The sequence below is a fragment of the Peromyscus californicus genome, unplaced genomic scaffold (assembly GCF_007827085.1).
Source record: "Peromyscus californicus insignis strain IS unplaced genomic scaffold, ASM782708v3 Scaffold_8__1_contigs__length_139910024, whole genome shotgun sequence".
NCBI lineage: Eukaryota > Metazoa > Chordata > Mammalia > Rodentia > Cricetidae > Peromyscus > Peromyscus californicus.
In genome coordinates, this window is record NW_026294606.1 from 107,770,200 (window position 1) to 107,786,685 (window position 16,486).

At 46.9% G+C, this 16,486-nt stretch overlaps 1 long non-coding RNA gene across 1 annotated transcript; it reads right to left on the minus strand.

The window, feature by feature from the left end:
- Nucleotides 1–8,480: 8,480 nt before the first annotated feature.
- On the minus strand, nt 8,481–13,980 carry LOC128103902 (uncharacterized). Its single transcript, XR_008215793.1, has 3 exons — nt 13,738–13,980; nt 12,073–12,259; nt 8,481–11,488 (listed from the first exon to the last, which is right to left on the minus strand). It is a non-coding gene; the product is annotated as an uncharacterized LOC128103902 (long non-coding RNA).
- Between the last annotated feature and the right edge of the window lie 2,506 nt (nt 13,981–16,486).

The following is a 16,486-nucleotide window of genomic DNA, read 5'->3' on the forward strand; positions in this document are numbered from 1 at the left end:
GTCTCTGGAGAGTATGTCTTGTTCGTTGTCCCTTTCTGTCACTCTGCCCTGTCTGCCGTGAGGCAAGCTGCTTTGCTCTACATCATGGCCATTCTTGCCGTGATGTTCTGCCTTACTACACGAGGGCTCAAAAGGAGCACACCTAACTGCCCACAGATGGAAACCTTGGAAATACTGAGCAAATAGATGCGTCCTCTTTAAAGTTGTTCGCTCTGGCAATTTGTCATGGTGGATAAAAAGTGACCCGCACACTTGGACTTGCTATCACACTCCTGTCTACCAGGGCTTCACAAGATCCTGTTTTCTTGACTCCTCTCTTCTTAGTTTACCCTTCCTTCCTTCTAATGTCACCTTTCATCCCAGTGAAACCAAATGTAGCCATCCCTTCCTCAACCTCAGTTTTTCCATCGTTGCCTCATCTCCGCTCTGTAACTTATTCCAGCTTCACCTCTACGCCAGTTCACTAGAACTTGGCTTTTGCCTGCAACACAACACTGTCATTTTCCTCATTGATATCTCCAGAGATCTTTATCTTGGGGGAGCTCCTGGCACCAGTGGAGTTGGGTGACCCGTTCCTCTTCCTCAGAACCATCTTTGGCCATGGTTCTTGGATAAATCTCAGATATTATATACTACATTGTATCCTGTGAGTACTGGGGTTTCTCGGATTTGTTCTGTATGTGTTCTGAGGGGGTGCTTGTCCACTATGAAGCCACTCCTCTCTCTCCCTGCTTATGACTGTCACCATGACTGTCATCAGACTCCATCCTCTCTACTCTGCTCTAGACTGTGGAGTCCAAACACTTATTGATCAGTCTGCTTGACACCTTACAGGCCCTTTAAAGGGTGGGCACCTATCAACAAACCTTCCCAAGTGCATTTCTTCTTTACAGAATATCAATATCTACTCAATAATCTCCCTTTTATCCACAGGAACAAAGACTTGGTGTGTAGTCCATCCTATCCTCTAGCCTAGCCTAGATCATGAGACAAAGCAGACCTGGGAAAACACTGCATAGATGAATGGATGGCTCCGCTGTCTTCTTTTCTCCCAAGCATTTGCTGCATTGGATCATGAATGAGAACAGGCTTGCTCTGAGTTCCCATTAATGGTTTCTCTAAGAACTGAGGCTAACACTGACCCTGATCTCAGAGAGCATCTCACAACTCTGTTTGGGAAAGATTCTGCATTGCTAAACAGCCTCTCTCCATTTTGAGACTTGTTTAGTGTTAATAATCTCTTATTTAACAGTGGGCCTCTAGACAAAGAACCAGAAAAGCCCTGTGTAGTCTACCTTCAGCCCACGAAATACAAGAAGACTGCCGCTCAGAACTGAGAAATTTCAAAATTCAGGCTGGGTCACTTGATGTCCCCAGGCAGAGACATGTTTCTTCAGTGACTAAGGGCAGAGCCACCTTTGTGTTGTATTCTGACCCTCCTGCCCTACCTGACTGGTCTCCAGGAGAGACAGCTTCTGAGAAGTAACCAGCAGCGCAGGGATTACACCTGCAGGCCTGCTTGGTTCTCTGCTATTATCTATTTTTATCCTGGCTCATTTGCTCTGTGTGTTCAGGAAAACACAGGCATGTACACACAACAGCAGGGTTCCCAGCATTCACACCTCTCCTCTTGCAGGATTTTCCCTTGAAGGCTGGTGCTCTAGGAGAGCCAGGGCTGCCTCTGGATGGGGCTGAGGAAGTGGGGAGGAGCAGGATGCCCTTCAGGAGGCAGTTATTTCACCACTGGGTGTCATCAAGACAGCATCAGGTGGGGGAGCCTCTGGTTCTTGTACCCCAGTGCTGGTGACTCCTTGCTCCCCCCTTTTAACTTCCTCCTCTGTCATGCAGGGTCCGGCCTCTGCTTCTACCCTGAGTTACACAGGTGGATGCCGTCCTCCTTGAAGATATGGGTCTTCTTATACCCACAGTGGCCTCCAGTTACCAAAATCTTTCAACAGCACAGCCCCAGTTTTGCCACTGATTTGCTTGAGGCATGGGGGACAGAGTGGGACACTGGGTCAAGGGTAATCAGCTTTTTGTCATTGATAAAATGTCCAACAAAACAACTTAAAGAGAGGGAATGTTTATTTGCTTTGTGGTTCCAGATGTGTTAGATCATTGTTGTTCGGCTCTGCTGAAGAAGGTCTTACAGTCAAGTCTTATCTATGCAAATGAACCCTGCATGCCTTTGTTTTCTTATCAACTCTAATGTGAGGGTCCTTAACTTTCCAGTAAGCTCCAATTCTGCCTTGAGGGCCTGCAGAGACAATGGACTGAAGAGACCTTTCTCATTCTTTCCTAAACCAAGATCAACTCCATCAATTAGAGGTAGATTCCTGGAATGAAGATGGCTGAAACTCTGGAAATAGCCTGGGGATGTGTGATGTTGTCAATTTGACCACATCTGGAACCAGCTAAAACCCAATCAACTGGGCACGTTTGTGAGGGATTTACTTGATTGGATCATTTGATTTGGGAAGGCTCACTTGAAATCTTGGCCACACCTTCTGGTGACGACCCGAATGAAAGAATAGGGAAGAAGGAACCTTTGGTTTCACCTGCTTGCCTTTACTCTTGCTGGTGAGTTCGCCTGCCCCATTGACAAAGCATTATATCACATCACATCTAATATACCAAAGTATTAGAACCCATTTCTTTGGGATTCCAATGGTGACAGAAGACCAGAATTTCTCTAGGAATCCTCCTGGACTCCAGCACCAGATTGGGACTGCTGAGACATTCAGCCTCCTCGACTGAACAGCTGCCATATTTTTGGCCTTTCCACTGAGTGCAGCTACTATTGGACTAGTTGGACCACAGCCTGTAATCTACTCTAACAAATCATATATATAACATCAGTTCTGTTCCTTTAGAGAACCCTAAGGAAAACATGATGGGTAGGAGGAAATGACAAAAGCACGTTCTTCAACTATTGGCTTTCTATGGCCACCATTATAAATGTGCATGTGTGGACATATGTTCAAGTACACACACACACACACACACACACACACACACACACACACACACACAGTTAAAAATGTGTCCCAGGTTGCATATCCCCTGTACATTAGGAGATCTAAACCATCTTATTCTGTACACAAATGACCACATGACTGTAATTCAGCCTTCAGAGCCCAGCCTTGGCTTTGCAACAGTGGCAGAGCCTAACTCAATGGCCCAGCGTTCATAAATTGTTATTTCTTCATAAAGTCTAAAAATGGCAACACAATTACACAAACCCCAATGCCCCAGGGACCAAAAAGCCAGAGACAACTCTTGGTTTGTCTTAAAAATATGAAGCAGTGGTTCCCAGCTGTTTTTAGAAGGTCCAGTTTCAAAACAAAAGTCCCTGTAGCCTTTCTCAGTGTGGAAAAGGGGAATGAGTGAGGTGGATAGTCTGAGCTGGAGACAGGTGGTCACTAGGTCACTTTAGGATCCTGTGGTGCACACAGAAAATCATAGACACAAGCAAATGAAGTCATCTACTTTCTCCCTGGGATTTATTCTTAATTCCTGTGTTCTGGGACCAAGTAACATTTTAGTGTCACAGAAGTTGGTGAAGAAGTGACCAATGGCCCTGTCTCTGAAGGAGGCAGGGGGAAGAGGGAGACCAGGATCTGAATCCTGAGTCACCCAGCGGCTCTTTAGGAAAGTTCCCTCACAGATATATGTACTTAGAATGAGAGAGGGTCACCAAGGTTCTGCTCAGGGGTGGGGCTCTGGTGCTGCCCCACAGTCTCTTGCTCCTCAGATCAGACACTGTCTTCCTTTCCTAAGGTGTCAGCCACCACCTTTTGCCATATCCATAGAACGGGGTTCTTAGTTTTCCTCAAATTTATGATGATACATTCTACAATTTTGGTATTGGTCGTATCTACTGATGTCTGTCAAATTGAGCCATTATAGATCTTGCACATGTCCCCTTTCTCTTGGACAATGTTTTTCTGAGTCTTTGAATTAGCACAGAAAAGAAGTTGGGGGTAGGAGACAGACGTGTTGGGAGAAAGGCTAGTCTGTGTGTATGTTACAGCGAGAGATCTGTTGTGAGGTCTTCGTATGATGGAGCTAAGGAACCTTCACCAACTATGACAAGCCCTAGCCCCAGCCCTATTTCTACCCCTCCCACCATTACCTGTGTGACTGGGACACTTGAAGGAATGGGCTCCTTTATCACTGCCAGCAGCCCTAAACTAATGTTGAGTCTCAGAGCTATTCTGTGTTCTCTTGGTAGGAATCTGGCATTTTAGAGACCCCCCTAGAGAGTGTACAGGTTTCATCCAATAATCTTAGTGAGAGGTTATTTGGGGAGGAATTTCTTCAAGTCCAGGACCAACAAATCACGAGTACATCTATACATGTAGATCCTACATGATAACCAAGGTATGGGCTCTAAAGAAACTCACAATGCTGCGGATACCCTGAGACCATGCTTTCTCCTAACACATCATCTGTCCCAACCTCTTTCTTTCAGGTTCAACTCCAAGAGTGCTGGCATTGCTGGGCCTTGCTGCTTGACACACTGAGAAGTGCATTTGGAAAAGGTGAGGCCATTCCTAATGGTGCTGTGTACAGAAGAGGAAACCAGAGCATCTCAACTCTACTTCTCAGTTTGTCTCTGTTCAGGGGTCCTGATAGCCCATGCTAGCCCAGCAAAGTCACCTGTCTTGGTTACTTTTCTGTTGTTGTGACAAAACACCATCACCAAAGCAACTTTCCGAGTGTTAAGAGTCCATGATGGCAGAACCAAGACACCGTGGCAGGAAGAGCTGAGAGCTCTCGTCTTGATCCACAAGTGGGAGACAGAGAGAGCTCACTCAAAACAGCACCAGTCTTTTGAAACCTCAACGCTTGCCCCCAGGGACATGCTTCCTCTAGCAAAGCTGAGCTTCCTAACCCTCCCCCAACAGCAACCAACTGGAGACCAAGTAGTCAAACATATCAGCCAATGGGGGTCACTCAGACCATCATATCACTCACTCTCCATCAGCAGCCAGAGGAATTGAGGAGTGTGGACTTCTGAGCCCGTGGAGGCCTGACTCAAGGTGCTAGTGAGAAGTTCACCAAATGGGAACATCAGCACTAGCTGCAGAGAGTGTGTTTGTATTCCTGCCATGGCTTTCCCTGATGCCTGCGAACTTGTTAGGGGGTGGGGCTTGCTGTATTTATGGGTGGGTTGCTTATCCATAGAAAACCATGCAGAAGAGTTACAATGAGAAATGGAATTGTGGCATCATACAACTCTTTCCCCAATTTTCTCCTTAGAGCTGGGCTTTCGGAAGTCCCTTGTATGGCTCTGTTTGAAGGGTAGAATGCATGGCATGAAGAAAATTTCCAGAGTTCTGAAAAATGAGACATTATTCATTCTATTACAGAGGCCTGGAGATCTCAGGGGCCATAGATGCTCATGGGGATCCTTGGTCGTAGTAACTTTGAGTTGTAACCTCAAACTCTTGGCGATGAGACCCATGCGAATTGGGGACTTTTCTTTTGCTGAAAATAGAAGCAGCTGTATATGTCCTATAACACCATTCTGCCACACATTTGATTCCTAAGGGGCAAGAGGAAACTCCCCCAAGTTTTTTACTTCTTTTTCTTATATGCAGACTGTCACTGGTAGAGACACAGCCTGATGCTGGTGACTTCAGGCTGAGGAATTTCTCTTTTAGGGACCTCCATTCATGTGTGGCTAGAATCTTGACTTCTACAGCAGAAAAGAATTACAAGATGAGTCTGTAGGAAGTAAAAGCTAGAGTTTATTAAGTAAAGATACGTACATAGTTAAGGAGTGGTTACTAGGATGAGGGAAAGAGGGGGGGGGAGAGAGAGATAGAGGGAAGAGGGGAGAAAGAAAAATGGGGTAGAGAGAGAGAGAGACACTCATTTAAGTGTCTTATTAAGTAGCATTTTGAAGTCAGTATGCTCAAAGGATATAATTTGCAACCAAGTGCAAAGACTATGCCAAGTTTAAAATTTAAGTAGAAAGTTGTGAGCTAGTTTACTTATTTTGCTTATTTTAAGAAATTCCTTTTATAAATGTGATTGTAAGGTGGTTTATGAGGTGAGCTGTGTGGGTTTGTGGATGATGCAGGAGTGCTGCTGAAGTTAGATGCAAAGGTCACCTACATTTTGGTCTTTAGGATGGTTCATTAGCTGGTGTACTACTCTTGCCTGAGATCTCTCTCAGGAAAGGGAGAAATGTTTCCATGCAGGCAATCTTCATAGCACCTTTGATTTTTGTCTGCTGTGAATCTTGACTCTTGCCCATTGAGAAATGTGAGTCAGACGCTTGTGGGTGAGGGGCTCCTTCCTCCTTCCCATGTCCCTGTAAATTTCCTTGTCCTTTTCTTCTGCCCTGAGATAGCCTCTGGGACAGCACTGTGGAGACCTTGGCCTTCACCAGTACCTCTCAGGGGAAACAAGCATTGGGGGTCTGTCTTATTTAGGGTTTCTGTTGCTACAACAAAACACCATGACCAAACTGCAATCTGGGGAGGAAAGGGTTTATTCGGTTTACACTTCCACATCACTGTTCCTATATACCAGTGTCTTAGCGAGGGTTACTACTGCTGTGATGAAACATCATGACCAAAGCAACTTGGGGAAGAAAGGGTTTATTTGACTTATGCTTCAGTATCACAATTCAACATCAAAGGAAGTTAGGACAGGAACTCAAACAGGGCAGGATCCTGGAGGCAGGAGCTGATGCAGAGGCCATGGAGGGGTGCTGCCTACTGGCTTGCATCCCTTGGCTTGCTCAGCCTCCTTTCTTATAGAACCCAGGACCAACAGCCCAGGCATGGCACCACCCACCATGGGCTGGGTCCTCCCGCATTCATCACTAATTGAGAAAATGCTCTCCAGCTGGATCTCATGGAGGCATTTCCTCAACTGAGGCTTTTTCCTCTCTGATGACTCTAGCTTATGTCAAGTCGACATAAAAACTAGCAAGTACAAGGCCCTTGGGCATTTCCTGGATGCTGAGGATTGAGGTTATCACTGACTAAGAACATAGATTTCCACTGGAATGCTGAAAAGGAGGTGACAGATGTGACGGCCAATTCTTTCTCATCCACAAACTCACATGTCCTGTCTCTTTCTTTCTTTCTTTCTTTCTTTCTTTCTTTCTTTCTTTCTTTCTTTCTTTCTTTCTTTCTTTCTTTCTTTCTTTCTTTCTTTCTTTCTTCTTCCTCCTTCCTTCCTTCCTTCCTTCCTTCCTTCTTTCCTTCTTTCTTTCTTTCTTTCTTCTCTCTCTCTCTTTTTTCAGCATAATTTTTTATTGATTCTTTGGGAATTTCATATCATGCACCCCAATCCCACTCATTTCCCAGTCCCTCGATATCTGCCCTTCATCACTGCAGCCCCCTACTCCAAAAGAAAATTTTAAAAAATTAATTAAAAAAGCAAAACAAACCAAACAAACAAACAAACCACTTTGTTCCTCCGTCTTTGCCACTCTCCATCCCCTCCTCATTCATCTTAGTGACATTGGGAGCTGCTGTGTACTATGCGGTAAACCCTTTGTCCAAACAGCTTTACTCACAAATGTTCATTGTAATATGTCATTGGTCTGGTTCAAGGCCTCTGGCTTCTGGTACACATAAATACTGGACTCTCCCCAAAATTCCTCTCAGGTATCCTGCCATTGCCCCAATTTGTAGAGATTCTGCAGCTATGGTTCCATAGGACCAGTCCCTTCATGTGCTCCAGCAGGTCATAGATGGAGTAGATTTTTGGGGTGGGCCAACTTAAAGCCCTAGATGTGGGCTTGTGTGGTAGCTGAGTTGGTGAGTCTGAGCCTCTGCTGGGACCATCCCCCTCAGGTGAGGGGTGTAGATAGCTCTCCTGTGCCCATGCCATTAGGATCAGCTCCCCCATGAGGAGCAGGACCAGCTCTCCTGTTGCAGCATGCAGCAAGCGGCTGGGCCAGATCTCCCAGGGCCAGCATGACTCTCAGGTTTCAACAGTCATAGTTTGCATGAACCCTGGTGGTAACACCGGCCACTGACATCAACACAGACCCCAGCTGCAACAGGACCACAGACCCAGACAGAGCCCTCAGCAGCAGCTGGGGGCTGAATGTTACTATGGTCCCATGTGGCAGCACAGACCACTCAGGTCAGCATGGCCTTGGTGGCAGTGTGGCTCATGGGCAACAATATGGCCTCAGGTGGCACCCAGACCCTGGGCATCTGCGTGAACTTCAAGGGTAACAGGAGCTACAGACATCAACACAGACCCTGGCTGAGGCAGGGCTATGGACCCAGACATGATCCTTGGCAGTAGCTCGGGCCAGATATCACCATGGCCCTAGGTGGCAGTGCAGGTCACTCAGATCAGTAAGGCCCCAGTGGCAGCATGGTTCTTGATGTCCTTTCTTTTAAATTATAAACATTCATTGTTTGAATACATCTCTCCCTCCCTCCCTTCCTCCCCTCCCTCCTTTCCTCCCTTCCTATTTCTTTCCCTCCCTGCTTCCCTCTCTCTATCTTTCTGTTTTTTCTGTCTTAGTCACTGTTCTATTGCTGTGAAAAGACATCATGACCAAGACAAATCTTATAAAAGAAAACATTTAACTGGGGGCTGGCTTACAGTTTTAGAGGTGAGTCCATCATCATAATGACAGGGAGTGTGGTGGATGCAGGCAGGTGGTGGGGCATCGGCCAAGACTACACCCTGGTCCACAGACAGAAAGGCAGAACCTGGACCTGGTATGGGTTTTGAAATCTCAGAGCCCATTCCCAGTGACACGCTTCCTCCCACAAGGACACACCTTCTAATCCTTCCAGTCCTTTCAAACAGTTCCACTGCCTGGTGACTAAGCATTCAAATAGGAGTCTATGAGGGCCATCCTTACACAAACCACCACACTTTCCTTCCTTCTCCTTCTACCCCCTTTCTCTGTATCTTCCTTTCTTTCTTTTTTTCCCTCCTCTTTCCAAAAACTCATTAAGAATCTAAAGTTTGGGCCTTTTCTGGAAGAACTCTGTGGTCTCAAGTGTAGGAATGTAAACCGATGATGGTGGCATACTCTGTAAGGGAGGGTGTGTGGTGCATGTGGGGACCCAGTTCTGGGTCTCGGGGAATGAAGGTGATTCCTCAGAACAGGTGACCCTGAAGTTACACCTTGAAGGAAGATACACAGGCTGTGGGGCTGGTAGAGTGTCTGATAGGGGCTAGCATGTGCAAAGGCAGAGTGTCTGACAGGGGCTAGCATGTGCGAAGGCAGAGGACAGACTGCATGAACCCCGACCGCTCTTCTATTGTAACCACCACAGCTGGCTGTACTGATGATAGAATCAGGCCACCTCTGCCTTCCTCCTTTGCATGTTATGTGTAGCTCCTTGTGACTTGTATACAGCTCTCACCTGCTCCAGGAGCTCTGTCCTCCACTGTGGGTCTTTTCCACCCAGAAAGTACCCACGTGCTGCATTTCAGGCCTGTTGAATCGCCTCACATCCTCATCACCAGGGAAAGGTGTGTTTTCAGTGTCAAGAGCTGGGGTGAACCAACCTGGAGCTTAAAAGGAACAAAATCAAGTAGGGGTACATCTTCCTGAACAAATATGGGGTGGTTGGGGTTTGACAGTGTTAAGCCAGTACAATGTGAAAGAGAACATGGCTTCCGGGTGTGAGTATCTGCAGTCTCAGTAGTTGGAAGGCTGAGGCAGAAGGAGGACAGGTAGTATGAGATCACCCACCCCTTCCTTCCCTTAAGTGGGAAGCTTTGCAATTCCACCCCTCTGGAGTAGGTGGACTCTTTCTTCACAGCTAATCTTAGAGGGCACACTCACTGAGGCAAGGAGGCTAAAGTTCAGGTCAGGTAAGGCATACAAAACAAGTCTGTTGGACTTGCTATGTGGGCTGAGTCCAGGATTTTGGTACTGTGGGGCATGTTTCAGGCACCCAGGAGGAGTGTCAGATGACTAGATAAAGGCTAGCAGGATCCTTTGACAAGGCTGCTATCACCTTCTCTCCACCCTTCTCAGTCTTCCTTCCAAGAAGTGGCTACCACAGATTGGGATTGACCAGCCAAAGGATTTTACTGAAAAGGAACTTGGGATGTGGATGCTTCCAGTGATTCTAGAAATGTCTTTTCTGGGATCTGATGTGAAGCAGTGATGTAGTCACCTGACACCAGAGTTGTGTTTGTCATGTGTGACATTGAGTGTAGTTGTCTAACAACCTTGGGCTGGGTCTATATTCTCCAAGTATCCTGGTACAGGGTGGCTCACAGCCTGAGTCCTGGCTATAGTCACACTAAACTCCTTTCCTACTATCTCCTACTTCTGCAGGCATCTCTTTCACAGACATAGCTAAGGTGAGAGGCATCCTTTCTTAGAGTTTCTGGTAAGAACAAGTCCTCATAACCCCTTGATTTTGGACTTCTGGCCTCCCGAATCATGAGACAGTAAATATTGGTGTGTGTTTAAGAGGGTTTTTTTTTTTATGTATATGAATGAGTGTTTTGTGCTGTGGATATCTGCATGCTGTGAATGTGTTGCTCTGATTGGTTAATAAATAAAGTGCTGATTGGCCAGTAGCCAGGCAGGAAGTATAGGCGGGACAAAGAGAGAGGAGAATTCTGAGTCAGGAGGACTGAGTCAGGAGACACTGCTAGCCGCTGCCATGAGAAGCAACATGTAAAATACCGGTAAGCCACGAGCCATGTGGCAAGGTATAGATTAATAGAAATGGGTTAATTTAAGATATAAGAACTAGATAGCAAGAAACCTGCCATGGCCATACAGTTTACAAGTAATATAAGTCTCTGTGTGTTTACTTGGGTCTGAGTGGCTTTGGGACTGGCGGGTGAGAGAGATTTGTCCTGACCGTGGGCCAGGCAGGACCAGGAAAACCTCAACTACAGTTTTGTCTGAAAGCATGTCTGTGTACCATGTGTGTGCAGTGCCAGAGGAGGGCATCAGATAGATCCCCTGGAGCTGGAGTTACAGGTAGTTGTATACTGTCATGTGGGTGCTGGGACTGAACCTGGATCCTTCGGAAGAGCAGCTCACACTCTTAGCCACTGAGCCATCTCTCCAGCCCCCGGTGCTTGTGTGTCTAACCCTCTGTGTTTGCTGTTCCAGAAGCACTAGGAAAACAATGCAGTGCTCCTGGGTTCTTTTCCACTCCCATCCTTCCCCACATGACAGCTTCTCTGATACAAAGCACGTGATGGTTAATTTTATATCAAACTTGACAGAGCAAACAAGTGCCCAGAAATCTGGTTAAATGTGATTTCTGGGTATGTTTCCCATCTATTTCCATTGGGAATTAGCTTTGGAACTGGTGGATTGAATAAAGCAGATGGCTCTCCTCACTGGGGTGGGCATCTCTGAATTCACTGAGGGTTAGAAGGAAAAGACGGAGTGGTTGAATTGGTTCCCAACCCGCCTGCCCGAGCTTGTATGAGTCCTCGCCTGTCCTTGGAGCTCCAGCTCTCAGGGCGTAGCTGTCCTGCTGGCTTTCCTTAGTCTTCAGCTTACCTGTGGTGGATGAGAGGACTTCTTAGTATGAATTTGATCATATGAGTCAGTATCTTATAATATATCCTACATGTATATGTATTTACACATTTGTACATATGTACATGTATAATTTCAGCTTTATATATAGGGGAGACATCTCAGGGTCCCCAGGAGGTACTTGAAATTGAGGATGTCTAACCTTGGATAGACTCTGTTTTTCCTATATTTACATAATATATACCTGTGGTAAAGTTTACACTTTAAATTGGGTACCAGCTATCAATGATTATAACCAACAGTGAAACAATTTAACAATCTATTCTAATATAATTACTTAAAACTTATGAAGTAGTATTTATTTCTGGAACATTCCACTTATATATTTTTAGACTGTGTTTGATTGCTGTTGGCAGTGGTAACTGAAATTATGAAAGACAAAAAACAAGGACGAGGAGGACTGTGTCTAATCTCCCAGCGGTGTGTTTCTCAAGAGAACACCAACTAGAGGGTTCTGTAGAGGGCTGACTGGTCAGCTGCACACAGATGGAAATAATTTGAGTTCCAACGAAAGGTGAGAGTGTTAGAGGAATCTGGACACCCACCTCATGGCTTCATGGTCTAGACTTCCACACGGGATCCACTGATTTGTTTTTTTTGTTTTGTTTTTTTTGAGACAGAGTCTTGCTACATAGCTCAGCTTCATAAGTGCCGAGATACAGGCATGAACCATTGCATTCAGTTTCCAGCTTCCACGAATAATCTTTTCTCCCAGTCTGCAATAGCTTCTTTCTATAAAGTGAGATACAACAACAACAACGTGACAAAGAGGCCAGGGTCCAGAAACATTTGGGGCTTAGGAGCCTGAACTTGTGCAGGTGTGGGGGTATGGGGGACTAAACCTACCTCTGATCACACTTCCCTGTGGCTTCTCAGCTTAAGGAAACAGATGAGTCATAAGGCCGCTAAACCTAGTCTTGAAGAATGACTGGTGGTTTAACTTCCAGATCTTCAGATGAGGGTTTGGATAGGCTTCTGTTGGGAGGTCTTCTGGTCTGTGCCGGATTCCCTTCCCTGACTGTGATCATGTTTCGCTGGTTGGAGGCTGGAAAGTCCAGCATGGTCTCATTGTGTGTCTTAGTGTTATCAATGACCAGGACACGTGTCTCTTAGTTTATAAGAAGACATTGAGGCTCCCACATGACAAAGGGAGGGTATCAAGAGAAACAGGGATGAAGGTGGAGAAGCCAGTCAACTGCGTTCTGTTGACTAACCCAAGTCACAAGAGTAGGTTAGATCCAGGGGTGCGGAAAAATCTTCCCCATCTAAATGCTGAGGAGAGAGAGGAAGTCGCACTAGATACTACCACTATCAGTGGGCTGGAGAACTGGATCATCTTTGCTAATGGTGTACTCCATGCCTTGGTGGGAAAGTTTATCTGCCTAGCAGGCATCTTGCTACACGGAGGGAGAGCAGAATCCTGCTTTTTGTTGCCTCTTGAGATGGACCTCTAACACGTCATTCCAGACATACTTTGTGCACCAAACTTTTATTTTAACACTTGGCCCAAGGCCAGGCATGGAGACCCACAAGGGACGGGGGAAGCCCTAGCAGGTAAGAGCTTTGACTTGGGAGTTGGATAGATCTGGCTTTGAATCCTTGCTCTTATAGGCTATGTGGGCAAGTGTCTGTCTCTTGATGAGAAAGTTTTTTATTTTAATCAATAAAATGCCGATGATAAGGTCTGTCTCACAGAGGAGCTGTGAGACCTGAGTTGTATACGGTAAGTTAAAGTGCTTAGCAAGCACCTGCTCTTCTATGGAAGCCACAAAATGGTAGCTATTATTATCAATAATAAATGTAGGCTGAAGTAATGCAGAGATGAATGAATGTCTTAGCAACTTCCAGCCAAATGGGCACTATTCATGCTCCCTCCTTCCCTTACTCCCATCTTAGCCCAGGTAAAATACACACAAGGTCCAAGTTAACCCATCTGTCCATTCATAACTTTTTTTTTTCACAACAACAAGAAATCATAGCTACAACTAGGGCTCTTGGGTATCCCAGGTCCTGTGATGGCTTAGAAACACCGCATTCTGCTTCTGGACTCCTCCACAAGCAGCAGCGTGTGTCCCTCTCCAACACCCTCCTCCCCAAATCTTCCCCTGCTCTCTGCATGTGCTCACGAAAATGGAGGCGCACCTGCGCTAGCAGCCTGCCTGCCGAGAGGCATTTTCCCCTCTGTTGCCTGGGCGATTCTGGCTACACACCTGCAAACAGCCGTCTTTTCTTCTCCATCTCCAAATCAAAGTGAGTCTTCACTCTTCAAGCTGCCTGCCAGGGGAGCACAGGGCGGACGGACGCGCCGAGAGCTGAGCAATTAGGCACTGGGCTGGCCCCTCTCTGAGGCTGGAGCTGTTTTTAGCTCTGCCTCTCAGGCAGACAGGCCTGACCTTGGGGTCTGGGCCCAGCCTGATGAATTAATGACAACAGAAGCCTGTTGGCTTAGGAGAGGGAAGACAGTACTCCCTCTGAGGAGCTGAGCAGAGACGCGCCCCCTTCGTTTCTCATTCCTTTGGAAAGGACAGGGCTCCCCTACCAACCTGTACTGCCTGCCTCTGTCCAAATGTTCTTAGTCAAACAACCCAGGGTAGTCCACAATAACAACAAACTCCCCCTCCAGATACTTTTAGTGGGAAACAAAAAACACATTTTGAAATCCAAAACTGCTTGTGCATTTGAGAATTAGGGACTACGGCTGAGGTAGGAGGTTGGAACGGGGTGGGGGTGGGGGCGCGGGATTCCAGAAGCTTCCAGGGAGACAAAAGGTTTCTTCAAAGACCTGGGTTAGTGTGAGCCAGTCAGGAAATCCTAGGGTCGGATAGGAGGAATGGGGGTGGCTGGCAGGCTGCAGGTGAGTTTTGCTTTTTATGCAAGAGGGACCCTTCTGGAGGCAAATGGGCTCCAGGCTGACACAATCTGTTGGCGAAAATAGCTCTGGATTTGGATCTAAGGAAGGCTATAAAAGAGGAGCGCAGAGACTTGTTTTCTAGCCTTGTGGGAGTCAGGGTAGTTTTAAATGAAGGGCAGATGCAGCCTTGGGCTAAAATCTACCTCCCTCAGTCCGGCGGTAACCTTATTAAAGACTAAAAATAAAGGCAGGCCTTTTATGGTGACGAAGAAAAGGCAGGGCCAGGCGGCTTTCCCAGCAGAGGGGTGGGGGGTACGCTCAGGGGTGCGTGTCAAGGGCATGGATTGGATTCCTCTGCCTAAGGTACACAGATGAAGGGAAGGGCCATGGACAGACGCGGAGGTCTTCAGCTGACTGTCCAGGCTGGGTTGGGGGCAGGAGACAGAGTTGCCCTTCTGAGGCCTGGACTCTGCCATTGTAGTAAAGGGGCTGAAATGGGACAATCACCCCCTCCCCTTGTCTTCCTAAGGTATCTGGGAAGGGCTAACCCTGTTTTTCTGGCACCCTAAAGAACAGCTTTATGCTCTTTGTTGTAGTGTACTCTTTATCTTTAGGGCTTCGTGAGAGTGGTAGCTGGGGACAGAGAAGCCTGGGTTGAGTCAGAACCACATCAGCATTCACGGTCCTTGGAATAGTGCACACCACTCCATTCTGTACCCCCGGTCCTTTTGTAATGGGGCTGCCTCCTCTGCTTTGGATCTTGGTCCTGAGAAAGGACAGAGCTGAAATGTCTGTTGTCTGTTGGTCTTCAGTGCAGACACCAATGCGGTCTGGAGCTGCAGGCTAGGGAGGACAGGGTGAGCCCAGGGGCAGGACAGGAGTGAGGAAGAGCCTCGATTCTAGAAGGACCCAGGAAGGACTCAGTTCCTTGGGAGTGGGTGTAGGAAGGGCCACACCAGACTTGAGGCTGGGGAGGGGTGAGGGTCAGTGAAGACCTGTGCTAGTGGATCCTGGGCAGGGCACAGGAGGGTGGGGTCTACTGTTTGATGGACCCAGATTACCCCAGGCTGCTGAGGGGGGCTTCATCATGCAAGAGTGGGGCCAGGTTGGAGGTATTGCAGCCAGGCTAGAGGGACATGAAGAGAAGTGGGCTTCATTCAGATGTGTAGGGGTAAGTGTTGGAAGCTTTCCTTACCTTTGAATGTAATTCTCCCAATACTTCTACTTGACCAGATTCATGGCTCCAGTCTTCCTGGTTGTCTTCATTTTTGGTTAGCATTTATTTATTTATTTATTTATTTATTTATTTATTTATTTATTTATTTATTTATTTATTTATTTTTCGAGTCAGGGTTTCTCTGTGTAGCTTTGTGCCTTTCCTGGATCTCGCTCTGTAGACCAGGCTGGCCTTGAACTCACAGAAATCCGCCTGCCTCTGCCTCCCAAGTGCTGGGATTAAAGGCGTGCACCACTACTGCCTGGCTGGTTAGCCTTTATAAATCACAAATTTGCCTGCCCTGGGGTTTCTCCCATGGCTCCCAATTACTCCAGGAGAGCATCCAAATCCCCTACTTCCTTCTGCAGAGCCTTCTGCAATCTTGAACATGCTTTCTTCTTTCCCCTCTCCATCTTGGGGTAAATGACTTCTCATTCTCTTGACTCTCAGTTTGTTTTGTCAGAGCTAACATCAATCATCTGCCCCAATCCTCAGCGCATCTTCAAGGCAGACAAGGAATTGACTTACAATTCTCGTCTTTCAAATAGCTTCAAGTCTCTAAGGGCCCCATGCTTTTGTCTAAGGTCTTGCTCTGCCCTTTGGAGACTATGAGCCTGCTTGTAGGTTAGGACAGCTGAGCAGAATAGAGATGGGAGACCCCTCTGGGGCCACCCTCTGTCTGTGACTGGCAGGAATGGAGAGCAAATATCCAATTTCCAGGGACCTGGGCTACAGCTGACGTATGCTCTGCAGTCTCCCAGGGGTCCTCTTTGGAGACTGCATCTTTGGATCCCCTACACTGACCTACTCCTCAACCCTCTCAGGCTTCTGGAACCATCTCCCCAGTATTCATTCCTATCCCCCTGCTCATCTTACGACTAAAAGCCAGGAT